The 13,049-nt window shown below is 27.7% G+C and overlaps 1 protein-coding gene across 1 annotated transcript in view; it reads left to right on the top strand.

Moving 5' to 3' along the window:
- LOC142323618 (CTD small phosphatase-like protein 2) overlaps positions 1-12,815 on the top strand; it is a 93,849-nt gene extending 81,034 nt beyond the window's left edge. Inside the window, exon 12 of the mRNA XM_075363489.1 lies at positions 5,968-12,815. The gene's annotated coding sequence lies outside the window, so the exon portion shown is untranslated. The remainder of the gene's footprint in view (positions 1-5,967) is intronic.
- Positions 12,816-13,049: the final 234 nt, after the last annotated feature.

Raw genomic sequence — 13,049 nt, 5'->3', positions numbered from 1 at the left:
TTTCTGTATGGTAAATACGGTTCGATACAGTATAATCTCAGAAATTCAACATGTGGCGGAGGGAAAGATATGAACATTTAGGAGTTTTATTTGAAGGATGGTAATTGAATTCTGAAATAGAAATGAAAATATGTAACAAATTTAGTCCTTCTACTGTTTATTAACTACAGAAGTAAATAAGGTAATACTTATTTATTAAATAAAGGAACACAGTAGTAAAAATTATGAACCCCGAAAGTGTTGTAATTGAAAGAGGATATATTACAAACTGACAAGTTATTTACCTTCAAAGAGTGCGTACTACTTTCAAGTCACCTTTAATCCTGTTCTGAGATTTTACACAAACTGAATTGTTGATAAATTTGAGAGACTAGTCTAATAATATTAATTTCATATTAGTCCCATTATAATTAAGTTTGGGTAAATGTGATGTATGCTTTTTAATAAATTTATATTCCAAAAAATTAAGCAAGTTTTTTTTTTAGAGAACTACCACTCTAAACTGCTACTACTGAGTATAAGTATATAACTTTTTTTTTAATTATCTGTAAGTTGAAGAAGTAAAGGAAAATATTTTAGATTTTGAATAATTATGAAATTTTATAATGCGAAGATTGTTTGTATAATTAATGTTGTATAGATTAGAAGTTTTTTCTTTTCATATTGTGCTGTATATATAAATGAATTAACTCGAAGAACACAAAAAAAGAATTATTTTAAAATTATATTGATGTTTTATAATAAAAATCAAAGAATTTTACCACCCTTTATCAATATTATTTATAAATTTATTTCTTCTCTTCCTATTTAAAGAATTGCCTGAAATAAGACCTTCAGTCGGTGAAGTTAGCATATGGCCACTTTGTTATATATTATAATTCCTATTTTATTTCTAGAATTATTAAAAATTACTTCATATGTAAACTGTTACACAGCTATAAAACATCTTTATATAGAATCAGTTACATCCAAAACAGTTAATGCCATTGATGGTTCAGAACAGTGATGTATGGCCTCTTCTGAACAACTTCCAAGACATTGCAATAGCTGATTAAGTGTATGAAGTGGCAATATGATTAAAATGGTAAAAGTAGTGGAGTTTTATCAAATATAAATGAAACTCAGAATTATGATACATAAACTTAACATATAGACACTTGCAATATTATCAGTGGAACTACACAGAAATTGGTGCAGTTTGCATTGATTATTAGAATCAAAACACATGTCAATTTTTAATTTTTTTTTAGAAGAAATTTTTTTGAAGTTTCATGTTGTAAATGTTTAATTATCATTAAATAAAAAAATATTCCATTCCCTTTTCTCTTAGTAGAACAATTATCACTGAAATGTATAATCAATTTTTAATATTTCAAATAAATCAGCTAAAAATATAGTTAGCCTTTTTCTTTAAGTATTTTTTTTTGTGTTCTTCATTATTAAAAAAATTGCAATTGTGGCAGTTTCTGTAAAACAACCCTTGATTTTTTATTATAAAAATGTATGGTATATTTGTTATAATGTGTTGTAAATTGAATGGAAGTTAAATTATATATTTATTATCATTATTATTATTTTGTGTCAATACGTAGATGTTATATTGTACAAAGTGTGAAAAATTTTATTCACTGATTTATCATTTGTTGAAAGTTTAATTAAGTGTATTGTTACAAGAATGAAATATTTCTATGGAAATGTTGTATTATGTGATATGAATCTTTTCACGTGAGTGTGTGAGTGAGTGGTTTTTGAGTGGCACATACTTAGGATGTGATATATATATATATATATATATAATATTGTTTGCCTTTGTTTTTTTATTTGTTAGCTGTTTTTATTGAACTTGTACATATTTGTATGTATATACTCATAACTGGTAATTTCATTACTTATTGCACAAATTTTTTTCTGAAATTATGTACATTGAATCAATGTAATTTGGTGAGTAAAGAACATAGAAATAATATTACAGATCTAGTAGGAAAGATAAAGTTGCTTTAAAAATTTTAATTAGATATATTTGATATGCAATTTCCCATTCACATGCTCATTAGAGTAAATAGTTTTTTATATTTTCGTAGAAAATTGCTGTCAGTCATCTGATGCTCTTGGTATAGTAGAGTAGTTTTTCTGTTAGCCTCAGAAGAGTAACCCTACTGGGTTAGGTTATTTCAGGATTTTAAGGTCCACAATCTGTTTATACTGCTAGGCTATAATGGTCTAGATGCTTGAGAAGACAACTTGTCATTCTACATTCAAGGGCAAAAAGTAATCTCCCCCACACTGAAATATTCTTGTGTAATATAAACCAAAGCACCTACTCCCTTCTTAACTTCGTTCCCATATTTGCTGGTGTACAATATATTATGGGCCATGTATGTGTAGTCCCCCAACAAATTTGTCTCAAACACTCCCTCACTCACTGCAGGCAGTTATTGTTCCCCCATCCTCTCCACTTGTTTGAACAAGGCTAGTTATCCACTTTCCCTGGTGAGTTGACTTTTGTTAACAAAGTCCTGACTTGTTGGATATGCTGCTCACTGGTTATTCACTGGTTATACAGTGAAGACGTTATACAGTCTTCACTGTATAACGTAATGCACTATACATATATTATTTGGTTACCCATTGAGCGATGATGTTCAAATTTTATATGAAAATTACTTATTTGTAAGTGCCTCATATTTCTCTTCCTTAATATTATTTTTCTTGCGATTTTTGTTCTTTATTACATCAGTTTTAATGAACACAATATTTTTAATTGATCTCAAGTCTTTTAACCAGTTTTTACATTTTTTTTCTCTTGTTAGTTAATTTATAATGTACTTGTGTTACGGTGCCTTAATCAATTAAACAGAGGTCATTTCTAACTGAAATAGAAACTTTTCTGAAAAATCTTTTTTATTACGCATGTACAAAAACAGAATTGATGCTTGAAAAATCAATAAGGTTTTTATTGTAAAAAATAAACCTAAATAACATTGACATACTAAATAGCTTTTACATATTATTTAAATTGTTGATTGACTACTTAGATTCAATTATTAGCTTATAATGTTAATTTTATTACACTATTTTTCTGATAGAACATTGTTTTTTAATTACAGTTCTGTTAAGGAAAGTTAATCATTTGTTAAGTGTGGTTTGTTATAGGTGTCATATAACACCATTTATTTAAAAATAAAATAAAATTAATTCATTTCCTTGTATCAGGATATGATGTAAAAATAAAAACAAAGTTCATAATTGTTGCGTCTTTGTAATATGTAGATGGCAACTTCTTTAGGAAGTAAACATTCCAGCTTGTTCCACTAATCACTAATCTATCAACTAATTTACAAAGCTATATCGAGCTACAACCTAATTTAAAATGAGATCTTTTCATTGAAGTTTCTCAGAATTCTTTTAACTGTATTAAGTCAGAACATTATAACCGAAAATATTCAGCAGCCTTGCTTTAAGTAACTTAATATTTCATACTGAATTGTAAAAGTTAACATTTCTACTTTTATAATCATTGCCATATTTTCTAATCGGTTTGAATTTGGATGCAGCTACAAAATTTTATCACAGTTTTTTTTTTTTTTAAATTAAAAAGTGGTATAAACGCACGAATGGCCTGTAGGTAAGGTACGTTTTGCTGTAATGATTGTGTAGGGGTCAAGTGACGTGCATAGTCACTAAGAAGTTTATAAATCGTCATGGTATTCTTTGAAAAGTAGCATAAATTTTAGTCTTGTTGAAACTTAGTAATTTTCATGGGCTGACAGCTATAAAAGATTTTTATAACAAAGCTGATGTTTCTTTTTACATTTAAAAATTACATTGTATTTGATTGGTAAATTATTTTTACTTGTGGTATGAACAACAGTCTTCACTTAAAGAGTTATTTTGTATAATGTGTTTTACCAAATGTTTGTTATGTCAGTTTTTTTTATAATGTTATTGTTAGGATATGTTAGTATATTGGTTTGTTCTACCTATTTTTGATAGTCCATTAACATTTATTCATTTTATGATGAACCAGTGTGTAATTTATAATTAATATTATTGTATATGATAAGATGTATACTGCATATTAGAAACTAATATAGAAAAATATTCCTTTTTTAATTAAGTAAGAAGTATCATTTATTGTTTTATTTGCATTAATCTTTGATGTGTTTTAATGAAAATGTTTAATTTTGTCCTATTTTGAGAATATTTTAGATGATTTTATTATTAGTTATTATACCATTCTTGTAAGATAAGTTTGTTCCTTCATGTATTTTTTTTTATTTCTTTTCATTTAAAAATATATCATATCATTAGGTGTACAGTATTTTAAAAAAGAAAGAAGTTATTTCTGTAGAATAACATTTACTGTATAATTATACACATGTGGAAAGTCTGTTTTATTATGTGTAGTCAATCATTGTTTGAAGATAGGTTATTCGTTTTTCTATGGGGTAAGCTTTGAATGATTTATTAGAAAACAGCTAGAGTTTTTCTAATTAATTTTATTTTTTAGGCTGTAAATGAGTTTTATGTTAAGATTAACGTAGAAATGACAGGGTATCATAGTAGAAATTTTAATGACATCAGTGCATCAGTGCACGGGGACCAGTATAACCACTATCACCCCTTTCACAATTCTAGTCAAATCTTTTTTTTCTTTTATCAAATGCTTGTTCCAACTAGCAAAGGATCAATTGGTCGGTTTACTATGCATAGAATTTTAAAATTAATCTCCCTAATCTATAAGATGAAAGAGGAAACTGTATTCAGTGTTATAACTGTCAGCATTAATTAGTCATGCACCTACAATCTTACCAATCATTCTAAATTATGATCGGTTACAGTTTATTAATAGAAAATTATGAAAACATCTTAGAAGTAAAACATGAATTGGGTTTATTGCATAACATAAACCAGGATCTAATGTTATATTGTAGTATAGTGGACTAATTTATTTATTATGCAAAATTAATTATATACAGACTAAGGTAGGTTTCTGTCATCAATCTTGGAGCCTTATTCAGGAACAATCTAGTTCTAGAGGCTCTAGAGATTAAAAAGTTCAGTGATTTAAAATTATACAAGTAGTATGTTTTTGATCAGTAAAACTGTCTTAAAAGAATCTATAAAATTGCCATTCCTTTTTTATTACCACAGTCAGACCATCAAACACATTGAAATATATGTTTATCAGGCCATTATTATTAACAAAAAATATTTCAACCATTATTACTGAGATTTATTTACTCATTTTATTACAATTTTTTCCCCCATAGACAATAAGAAACCTAACTTTGTAAACAAAAATTGAGAGGTATGTTCAGACTTGTCAGTGTGAAATTCATCCATAAAACTATCATAGTTTGCTAAATATCCTCTGAAATTTTGTTATGTATTAATAGACAATTATGAATAATGTAATGGATCGTGTGAAGCAGTAATTGCAGTTATAGAAAATATTTCTGGGTTTCTGAAAAAATATTCAACAAATAAGTTAATTAATTGCTCTACGTGTTTTACAAAATAATCCATCATCAGGATGCCTGAATGGTGTTCTTAAAAATTGTACTGTTTATGGTATAGGGAGGGGTGGAAATAAGTATTTAACATATTAGGTTTACTGAGAAGTTTGAGAAAGGAAGCAAATGAATTTTGTACAAAATTAATAAACTCATGTTTTTACCTTTCAGCAGTTGTTATTAATCAGTAAGTATATATATATATATAAAATTTTATATAAAATATTTATGTAGTTTCTTTTTTTAATATTTCAAAGTAATTCCTAATGTTTGACTACACAATCGTAAACTTTTCAGTTTTTCTTCCACCTGTGTGGCTTTTTTTTTATATCAGTTAATCCAAATTTATTTCTTTAAAAAAAGTACTAAATATGTTTTATTTCATTTGTTGAATATCTATCAAATCATGAATTTATGTAATTATTTACATAACAGTTACATTGCATTTCAGCTCGTATTTTTTCTGCGTATGTGTTTTCATTAAGTGAGAAAAATTGTCGGTAAATACTCCGTGATTGTTGTTGATTACCAGATAAATCTAAATAAATTAAAATTGAGAGTAAAGTATTTTAACTGAGCTGATGGGAAACACTATATAAAAAAAAAGAAGAAAAATTCATTTACATACTCAAAAGGACATAAGCGATACAGTATTTTACTAGAAATATCTTTAATGAGTTTTCTATTTTAAAAGCTGATCCAGGATTAATTTTTGAAAATCAATGTGATAATATTTGTAGTTGCTGATAATTTATTTTGTTCATTATGGATTGCATCATGATGGTGGTCAGTATAGTCCATGTATACTATGTACATTTTAAACATAATCATGTTTGCATGTGAAGAGTGATAGATATTAATAATAAAGTTATTTTTTTCTTTTGTTAGATGCTATTTGTAAGTACTGTAAAATTCTGTTTAAAATTTTTTAAATTACATTGAATGGTATCAGTTTTTAAGAATGGTAACAGTACATAAGAATTCTCAACTCAAGTATGTATTTTATGTATTTTCTTTAAAAAGCTTTAATTATTTGTGTTAATAATATTGTTATTTTAGTTTTCATTAATATCTGAAATTTATAAAAGAAACTGCAATCCAGGACAAAAAAATTATCAAATTTATATGACAAAAATTCAATAAAATTTTGAAATTGGCTAATTTTTGTAGAGAATGCTCTAAATAAAAATTTGATTTATTTACACGAGATCTTTTATCACGTTAAGAACAACATAGTTCTATTTTGTGTAGAATTTATTAACCATAACCGTAGCAGAGAAATTACCTTTTAAAATATCATGCCATACCCGATGTGCACTGAATTTAGCGTCTGCAATCACTGTTACCATGTCATCATTCATTATGAACGTGTTGAATTTAACTAAACCATACAATAGCTCAGTTAGCTGTAATTTAGGTTGTATTAATGTTTAATAACTTAAATATTATATTTGGTAATTTATATTTTTATAGTACATAAATAAATTCATTTGTGTCATATCATTTATTATATATAACACATCAGAATTAACTCGGCTTTTATTTAATTTTTGTTAATCTGTTTATGAATAAATTTAATTCATTTTCTTATTAGTATAAGATTTGTAGAAACATTATATTAAAATAGTAATTATGTAAGTTAAGACATTTTATTGAATTTTTGAACATTTAGTTCGGTTAAATGTTATTGTTGTTTATTTATAAGTTTTTTCTAATTATTATTGTCTTCCAAAGTAAAAATCATTGTTTTATTATTTAAAGCTCCTATTATTTGATTGTGGTGATTTATTAATATATATTTTATTTATTCACTATAAGAAATATTAATCATAATAATAGTTAATTGATAATGATGAATTGATTGTTGTAGTTAAGCAAATTTTTATTTATTTTGCACCACATATTTAAAAGGCCATAATGTCATGCTATTATTTACAATTGGATCAGTTTTATTTATGATTGATAGTTAATATGTCATTTGCATAAAATACAGTATGGCAGTTTTTTGAATTCTACGTTTTATGTATTTTTTTGTCCGTAAGTTGTTAAAGTCAATTAAATGAAACCACATCGAATTAATTTATATCATTCTATAAGGACATACAATAGAATCAACAGACTACACACCCTTATGTTTTAAAAATTGTTTAAAAGTAATTTATAGATACATAATATATAATCACATAACTGATAAGTCTATCCGTTAAAGTATTCAGTTTGCAGTTTTTTTAAATGATTAAACTTTTATAATCAATTTTACTATATGGTTAATTACATAAAAATATGTTTGTAAGCACTTTATATTGTTATTTGAATATTAACACAAAACATATGTACTCATCAGCCAATTTAAGATATTTTGATAATATTACTGATAAGAATCATCACATTGCTTTAGCAGTTTAAAAACATGTGCTTTGTTATTCTTATGAAGAGATTTACAGAATATTTTTTTTATAATTATAAGAATTATTTTGCTTAAATTTGTTTGAGCATTTTAACCTTTATATACTACTTGGATACCCATTTTCAACTTTGAGATAAGACCATTTTCTTTACAAATGCCTGATTCTACTGTCGGCACGGAACCCCATTATTTGAGTTATTTCAAAGAGATTTATTTCATATTTGATGTAATTTACTTTAAAAAATATATATTTATTTGATGTTGATTATCTAGTTACTACCTGATGTACCAGGTACCTACATGGTATTCTAAAATCATACCAGACTTAAAAATTATTTGTTAGATGGCAACGCACAGTTTTCACAAATTCCTGATGTAAATGAATGTTCATAGCATATAGGTGTTCAACATTGAAAACATGATTTGTGAGTTTTTGTTCTCCGCTTGTGAGGGGTCCCATAACGAATATTACAACAACCAATTATGATTTTCCATCCAGTTTCATCATGTTTGGATGATTCAGAAGTAGAGGTTGTTGCTGTGGAAGTAGAAGTAATAAGAGATCTATTTAGAACACTTTCAATTGCTAATTTTGTAGATAAATTTCTAATTTTTTTCTGACTTAATCAATCTTTGATAATAGGAAGACAGTTCTTCACCTAGTTCTTTCAAAAATATTCAGTGGCAATCTGTTTTGCTTTTGATCATATTATTTTCAAAATAATTTACTGCAAGTGCAGTAATGACGACTATGTTGTAAAAAAATTCAAGTGGCCACCTGTCTGTCTGGTTTTACTCTATATTTTTCTACTAATTTATCCTTTATATCTACAACAGATTTAGTTTTGTTATAGGATTGAATCGTTCCCGGTTTATTTTTCATCCTGAACCATATATGATGGTACATAGATGACAAAGTATAACTGACTTTTTTTTTTGTACATATGAGCATATTGAATTATCGTGAAATTCAAATAATGACAAATGAACATCTCAAGTTATGGTTTCCTTCATTTCCACTGCAATATGTTTATTTATTTCATTTCTATGCTCCGACAATAGTCAGATTCCAAGATAAAAGATGTTGTGTAAAGGAAGAATTGAGAAAAAATTATCTGTTATAATATTACTTCCTGAGCCTTTGAATGGAGCAGCCAATTCATTGACAATGCTTTCTCAAATCAATCACTTCTCATCTAGTTTTTTCTAGTGTACATATGGCTAGTAAGAGGATAATAATTTTTTGTATCGCATATCCACCGTACCTTTATCCTGTATTTGGCAAGCTTAGATTTAACGTATTGCCTAAATTGTGTCCTTCCACTTATACAAATAGTTGCTCATTGACTAAGATTTTATGCGAGTCTATAGTATATGTTTAGAAGTTTAGAGTTTAGCATCATCCATATCTCATTTATCGGCACAGCTCTGTCTTCCTTCAAATGCTGTTTCCTTTTGTTAGCATCAAGCGAAAAAATCTTGCGATATTACAAAATTTATTTTACCCTATTGACGCTAATGCAATGGATATGAAATCCATTTGAATAAACCTAAACACGGTCTGTGTTTGAATGGTTGGCCCCTCATACTGTTGGTACTCAAAATGCGTAAAAGTCTAAAGAAGTCAATCTTTCCATTAAAGTGGTTTCTTAGTAGTTTATATACTTTTTGGTCTTCTTATCGCTTTGTGGACAATATTAACAATTTCTGGTTTAAAAAAGTGTTTGAATGCATTACCAATAGATAATGTTTCTGTTCATCTGTGTGGACCACTTCTTTGTCTTAACAATTTTGTATGAAGCAGTTTGATAATGAAGAGGTGGATTTTTATCCCACACTATTTTTATCACTAGCCTGGAAATGATTTTGATCAGATGTTGACAATTCAACATTGCTTCAGTACTTCAGTCTTCATTTTCAAATGGTTCAACATCTATATCATGAGCGGGATCTTCATCACCACCTTCATTGTCTGAACGTTCATTTTGATAAAATATTTTGACATTTTTGTCATCACTGTCAGAGAAATTCTCTGAATCTGAGACGATTTCATCATCCAGTAGCTGTCGTGTATAATCGTCCCTTTCAGAAGCGCTCATTGTAAAAGAATATTCAAAATGTAACAATATTCAGTTTATATCAATGAAAATTCAAAGAGTAATAGCACAGAAGCTACATATTTTCCTTGCATATTCCTTTGATGATAATTCTTACATTTTTATATGAGGTTTTTTTAATTAACACAGTATAAGCTTCCCTGATATAAACAAACTGCATATAAGATTTGTCCACCCTGTACTCAGTCTTAGCTAGAACTGGATATAAAAGTGAAAGAATTCAGTGCATGGACTATTCAAGGACACTCGGTTTGTTCAAAGCATTTATGAAGGTACAATGATTATTACAAGTATAAATAGGGGTTGTAAGTCAAGTATGTGTCAGGCTGGGCACCCTGGGTAGTAACTAATGTAAAAAATTCCAGGTAGAAACATATAAGTACTATTAAGTTATAAGTACTATTTAAGTAACAATACTATATAAGTAACAGTATAAGTACTATTTAAGTTGGATAATGTACAGAAAACTTTATTAGATATCTTTAAATTTCAAATTTAATTATTTAATTAAAAAAAATTCTAGTTTTAATATTCCACTCTTATTCAAGAAAAATTGCAATATATTAACACACATGAACTAACTGCCAGACTTATCTGTCAGTGACTAACAATCATACATGGGAAACCTGTCTATGTGTTTCCTTGTAACAATTTCCATTTTTTGATGTCTCATTAACACCCACGTTTTACTATATTCAATTTATATTCTTGAAGCTAATAAAATACTTTTTCAAAAATATTTATTTCATGTACTGCATTTGGATTGATCGTTTACTATTTAGATATAGGGCAAATTTTTTTTCCCTTACCCTAACAAATGACAGTTATGAATGAATTTTTTTCATGATTTAATATTTTAAAAAGCGTACGGAAATATTGAAATAAAAATTGTTTTAATATGGAATTATGCACAAAAAGGATTGTGTTACCTCACAAGGAACTATGTATACATCTATTGCTTCTTATTTTCTGAAAATTATTGTACTCTTTATTATAAATTAAGTACAGTAAAAACATAAATGTATGTTTTACGTTTATGATTTTACTTTACACAGCTTTCTGTAAATCTAAATACACTGTAATAATATACAAATATAGATCTTTGAATCTCTGGAAATGAGTTTAATTCAAATATTCTGCCATTACCAGTCATGCTGTGGTGAAACTAATTCTTGTTATTGTTTAACTGCATTCTCATGTATTCATTTTCTTTATTTTACTATACAGAAACTTTTTTCAACTTTGTAAAACTATAGTGACTCAGAAGAGGGATTTAAAGGCAACAAAATTGACATGCACTAGATACTTTTTAAGACAAGATGTAACTTTGATTATGTTACATAACATTGTTTTTAGTCCTAAACGGCTTCATCCAGTAATCAACCTGTCAGTTTTGATATATGTGTAACAGTTTCATTTATAAAACTGGCACTGGTAAACTGAACTTACTGGCTGAAATGAGATAGATGTACAAATGTGGTTTGTCTCTAAGGAGAACCTATTCTCCGTTTTGACAGGTCTTTTAACAGGTCCTCTGTAAGATATTTGTTTGGGCCAAAATGGAAAAGTTAAAGTACAGGAATTTTCCTCTGAACATATGGTGTACCAGTAAACAGGATTCATCAACTTTCAGTTCAGTGGCGGCTTGCGTGTAGGCACTGTGTAACTGCAGCACTTCCTATTTCCACTTTATATTATTGATAATATGTAATATAATGGGTCCTTTTTTCTTTAATTCTTTCTTTATACTTGTACGATATACATTCCTTAAGCTTAATGTCATTAGCCATTCCCCAGTTTATGAAAAAGATACAAAAATCTTTGTAAGAAACTGTGTGCTTCACAGTTCTAGTGGCGTGATGTTTGGCTGTTGTGCGAATCCACACTTAGGAAGCTGCATGCGAGGGAGGGAGAGCAGTGTCGCTCCCACAGTGCTGACCCTGGCGTGCTGGTGGAAGGTAGTTTTTTTATTCCGCATATGTGTGGAATGTTCCTTGTTGATTCCTTTTTCTAGTTTAGTCGGTGAAAGGAATATGAAAGTGGTTTAGTTGTTTTTACAGTAATGATCAGAAGATGGTGGAAAGCAAGGGCTCTTTGATTGCCAAATCTGTCCAAAAATATGTTGGAAGAATGAAAGAGAAGGTAATTAGTAAAAACTAATTATGTATTTGTTTCTCTGTGTACATAGAAATTTAGATTAAGCATCATTGGACTATATTATTTTTAAGCGACATTTTATTAAGTTTTATAATATTATAAAATATCTGTATTGACTTTTTATTATTTATTTGGTTAAACCGAATATGGTTTTTAATACTCTTGAATGTAATAAAGTGTAGAAGTAGATTATTATCTTGCTTCCAGCTATTCTATTTGAGTCATTTTTTTTCAATTCTTTTATTTTAAAAAAACTTAACCATGGCCTGGAAAAGGCCCAGAAAAAATTTTCTGGAGCAGCACCCCCCTCTAATTTTAGCTACAAGCCGCCATTGCCGCAATTGTACAATGTAAAACTCTTTGTTAGCCAACTGTCATGGTAATATATTTGTTAAATGACCTCACCCCTAATTTTTTCTTATGAGAAGCTGCATACATTTGCTTGTGGTATCAAATTATTAATTGGGGATCAGTCCTCATGTCAGTATGCTAACAAACAAAGGATGTTTACAAAAGTAACGATCACATTTGTTAAAATCATAAATTGTCTAATTACATGACAATTTATTAATAATTACTTTTCTACAGGTGATTACATTGAAGTAAGTGTCCATTTAATTGTATTCTCTGTTCACAAAAAAAATCTTTATTTGTAAATTTAACTTCTTAATTTACAAGTGTATTAAAATAAAGATATATTATATATATATATATATATATATATATATATATATATATATGTGAGCAAAGTAGCTCATCTTGATATATTTTCTAATGCACTTTTTAAAAAAACATGCTTCGTATTGTTATTACAATAATGCAAATTGATGCACTAAAGTGGATCTTAGTAAT

The sequence above is a fragment of the Lycorma delicatula genome, chromosome 4, assembly GCF_047948215.1.
Source record: "Lycorma delicatula isolate Av1 chromosome 4, ASM4794821v1, whole genome shotgun sequence".
In the NCBI taxonomy this organism is placed as follows: Eukaryota; Metazoa; Arthropoda; class Insecta; order Hemiptera; family Fulgoridae; genus Lycorma; species Lycorma delicatula.
The sequence above is the reverse complement of the archived record's forward strand: the minus strand, read 5'-3'. Positions and strand labels throughout refer to the sequence as shown.